Raw genomic sequence first — 4,615 nt, 5'->3', positions numbered from 1 at the left:
TTTTCTAAGGATCTTTTAGTTATTGATTTCTAATTTAATTTTTCTGTGGTCAGAGAACATAGGTTGTATGACTTGAATCCTATTGAATTTTATTGAGTCTATGGCCAAAAATAGTTCTCTGTGCACTTGAGAAGAATGTGTATTCTGCTTTTGTTGGGTGTTCTCTAAATGTCAATCAGATCAAGTAATTAATAGTGTTATTCAAATTTTCTATATCCATACTGATTTTCTGCATACATGGTCTAGCAATTATTGAAAGAGGAGTGTTAAAATCTCCGACTAAAATTTTGGATTCATCTATTTCTTTGTGCAGTTCTATCAGTTTTAACTTCATGTAATTTGAAGCACTATTATTAGGTTCATAAATGTTTAAGACTGTTATTTCCTCTTGATGAATTGACGCCTTTATCTTTATAATGATAAAATGAGCTTTTGATCCCTGGTAATAGTCTTTGGTCTGAAATTTATTTTGTTTGATTGTAAAGTAGCTAATCTCATTTTCCTTTGGCTAGTGTTAGCATAGTTTCTCTCTTTCCATCCTTTCACTTTTAACCTATTTATTATATTATCTTTATATTTATTTATTTATATTATTTAAAGATTTTTGTTTATTTATTGAGAGAGAGAGAGAGAGAATGATAGAGAGCATGAGAGGGAGGAGGGTCAGAGGAAGAAGCAGACTCCCCACTGAGCAGGGAGCCCAATGCGGGACTCAATCCTGCGACTTCAGGATCTTGACCTGAGCTCAAGGCAGTCACCCAACCAACTGAGCCACCCAGGCGCCCCTTTCTTTATATTTAAAGTGCACTTTTTTGTAGGCAGCATATAGTTGGGGCTTGCTTTTTTATTCAACCTGACAACCTATGCCTTTTAATCAGGCAGTTTACTCCATTTACATTTAATTTGATTATTAAGGTGTTAATTTGACTTTATCCTTTTGCTATTTGTTTTCTATTTGTCCTTCCTGTTATTTGTTCTCACTTTCCTGGTTTTCTACCTTCTTTTGGGCTAATCAAGTTTCTTTTTGATTTGATTTTATCTCTGTTGTTGCTTTATTAGTTATAATTCTTTATTTTTTTATGTTAGTGGTTGCTTAACTATTTATAGTATATATATTTATCTTAGTGTATCTTAAAGTGATCTTATGCCATTTCACACATAAGAACCCTACAATATATACTTTCATTTATCTCTTTCTGGCCTATATGATATTGTCATGCATTTTATTTTTCATTTCTACAAGTTTAATTTGGGTCTTCCTTTATATTTTCTGTGTTTCTAACTTTTTGAATATATGGAATACAGCTATAATAACTGTCTTAATGTTCTTTTCTGTTAATTCTAACATCTGTGTCAGTTCTAGGTTGTTTTTCACTAATTATTCTCCCCCATCGGTTGTATTTTTTTGACTCTTTGTATAATTGGTAATCTTTGTTTGGAGGCTAGACATTGTGAATCTTACCGTGTTCAGTGTTGACTATTTTTATAGCTCTATAAATCTTCTTGTGCTTTTTTCTGGGAGATACTTATTTGGATATAGTTTGGTCCTTTGGGATCTTGTTTTTACTTTTTAGTAGGTAGGTCTGAAGCAGTGCTCATCGTAGGGCTACTTCTCCACTACTGAGGCAAGATCTTCCTGAATACTCTACCCAGTGCCTTGTGAATTATGAGTTTTTCCAGTCTGGCTGATTGAAATAGGCACTATTCCTAGACCAATGTGAATGACAAGAACCATTCCCTCTAATCCTTACAGATGGTTCTTTCCTGGGCCTAGAACAGTCTCCTTAAATGCATACATTGGTCATAAATATTTGAGGGAGAACTCTGTGGATCTGTCCAGTATTCTGTCTCTGTGCATCTGTCTTCTTTCTGTTATTCTGTCATGTGAACTCTAGCTGCTTTGGTCTCTGGACCCTAGGGTCTGTTTTCTCAACTCAGGTAATCTGCCAGGCTCTGTCTCAGCTTTCTCTTCCTTCTGCCATGCTTGGAAACTCTCAAAGTAGCAAACTGGGGCAATTATGGGACTCACCTTGTTAGTTTCTTAGTTCTCAGAGATCACTATCCTTTGTTGCTTCATATAGAGTATCTTGAAAACTGTTGTTGTAGATATTTTATCTGTTTTTTTGTTTTGTTTTGTTTTAGATACTTTAGTTGGGATGGTACATCTTGTCCTTATTAGTTCATCTTGGCCACAAGAGGAAGTCAAGTCATTGTTTTTTTTCCTTTTTGAGATTTAATCCTTTCTCTTTCATTTGCACTTTTTTGAGGGTAAAATGTCAAGGTTTAGAAAAGTTGTAAAAATTATTCAAGGAACACCTGTATACACTTCATCTAGATTAATCAGTTGTTAACATTTTGCCACATTTATGCATGCTTTCTCTCACTCTCTCTCAGACTTTAACTGAACCATTTGAGAGAAATTGAAGACATCATGATAATCATTAAATAATTCTTAAGAATAAAGTCACTCTCCTATATAACCATAATACAATGATCAAATTCAAGAAACAGAGTATAGTGGAAGAAGCAGAAATTGCCTTTTCTTTTTAAAGATTTTATTTATATATTTATTTTGAGAGACAGAGAGAGAGAAAGAGCACAGGGGTGGGGTAGAGAGAGAGAGAGAGAGAGAGAGAGAGAGAATCTCAAGCAGACTCCACCCTCAGCGTGGAGTCTGACACAGGGCTCAGTCTCATGACCCTGCAATCATGACCTGAGACAAAATCAAGAGTCAGACACTTAACCAACTGAGCCACCCAGATACTCCCAGAAATTGCCTTTTAAAGGTTGGGCTCAGAAAAAATAAAATAAAAAAATAGGGCACCTGGGTGGCTCAGTCGTTGGGCATCTGCCTTTGGCTCAGGTCATGATCCCGGGGTCCTGGGATCGAGTCCCACATGGGGCTCCCTGCTTGGCGGGAGTCCTGCTTATCCGTCTCCCACTCCCCCTGCTTGTGTTCCCTCTCTTGCTGTCTCTCTCTGTGTTGAAAAATAAATAAAATCTTAAAAAAAATTAAAAAAATAGATAAATAAAAAAATAAAGGTTGGATTCGGAATTGGCACTCCTTCACTTCCACTCTATTCCATTTGTCAAAGCAGTCATAGGCTAACCCAGATTTAAAAGGAGGGGAAATATGTACCCATTTCTCAGCCGGAGGAATGTCAACGAATTTCAGGCCATTTTTAATCTATCACACTGTACATCTTCACTTCCTATTATCTCAGTAATATACTTTGCGGCAACTCTTTTTCAATCCAGAAATTCAGATGTCAAATCTCTTCAGTCTCCTTTAATCTGAAACAGTTTTTTATTTTTCTTTCTTTTATGACATTGAAATTTTGGGGGTGTGCAGGCCAGTTGTTTTGTAGAATGTCCCTTAATTTGGGTTTATCTGTTTCCTCATGTTTAAATTCCAATTCTGTATTTTTGTCAGGAATACAATGAAGGTGATGTCATGTCCTCCGAAAACCACCTCATGTGTGATGCCAGTTTGTGTTACTGGTGAACTTAGCTTTGAGTACTTGATTCAGGTGGTATCTGCCGGATGTCTCCAATGTACTGGTACTCTATCTCCATCATAATTGGTAAGTAATCTCCAGGAACGTCCTTTTTTTTTTTTTCCTTTAAATTAAAAAAAAAAGTTCTGTATTCTGTGTTAGGGAATCTTTAATCTGTTGTGTATCAGTTCTGCTGACTGTCACTTATGTGTGACCTCCTATGAGTGGCGATTTTGTTGTTTTTGCTGTTAACTTGCATTTGTGTGAATCCTATGGGTCTGAATCAAGGGTGCATCCTTCAGAGTGGGTTTCTATTGCTTCTGCTTAGAGCACAGGAGACTTGGTAACTCTTTAAAGGCTCAGGTTTGGCTCTCCTTCTTTCAGCCCCAGATCACAGTGTGGGCAGAAGCTCTCCATGTGCCCTCAGCAAAGCCCTAGATCTCCTGCTTAGAGTTCAATGGCCCAGTGCTGGTTCTTCCCATGGTTTGTTCCTTTTGGGTTGGGGTAATTCTTGGAGAATCTCTTACTTTCCCGTGCGTGGCAGGGTGCCCTGGAGAATCTGGACTGCTACTCTGCCTGCCTAAGCAGAACCCACCATGATTTTTCACTTAAATCTTTAGTTATAAATATGATTCTGTCTTGAGTTTCTGTTATGATATCTTTGAAGAAGTTAGGATTTCTCACAATTTATTCAGTTAATATTCTTAATCGCCCTGCGAAATGGGAAAGGCAGGTAATTTGGTACATTATGTAGTTGAGAAAGCTGAAAGCTGCCAGGGTGATGTAAGGTAAGTTTACTAACCTCTGAAGCCTCAGTTTCCTATTCTGTAAAACCAGAACTAACCATCTCTTTGAACTAACCCATGCTTTGTGAGCATTTACGGGGATGGATGTGGGACGCACCCAGCACCTAGCTCAGTATTATTAGCACAAGGCTTTAAGATCTCTCAAAAGACAAGATGTCCACCCCTCTCTCTCCCTCCTAGTTCAACTATTCCATCGCCCGGGTGGGGTCCGTGGGGCTGGGGGTGGAGCGCCACGCTTGCAGAGAAACTGGCAGACCCGCCCCCAAGGCCTGGCCGATGCGACTCTCGGGGCGGGCAGGGGGCGGAGCCTGC

This window comes from Halichoerus grypus, chromosome 1, assembly GCF_964656455.1.
Source record: "Halichoerus grypus chromosome 1, mHalGry1.hap1.1, whole genome shotgun sequence".
Lineage (NCBI taxonomy): Eukaryota > Metazoa > Chordata > Mammalia > Carnivora > Phocidae > Halichoerus > Halichoerus grypus.
This window is presented reverse-complemented; position numbering follows the sequence as displayed.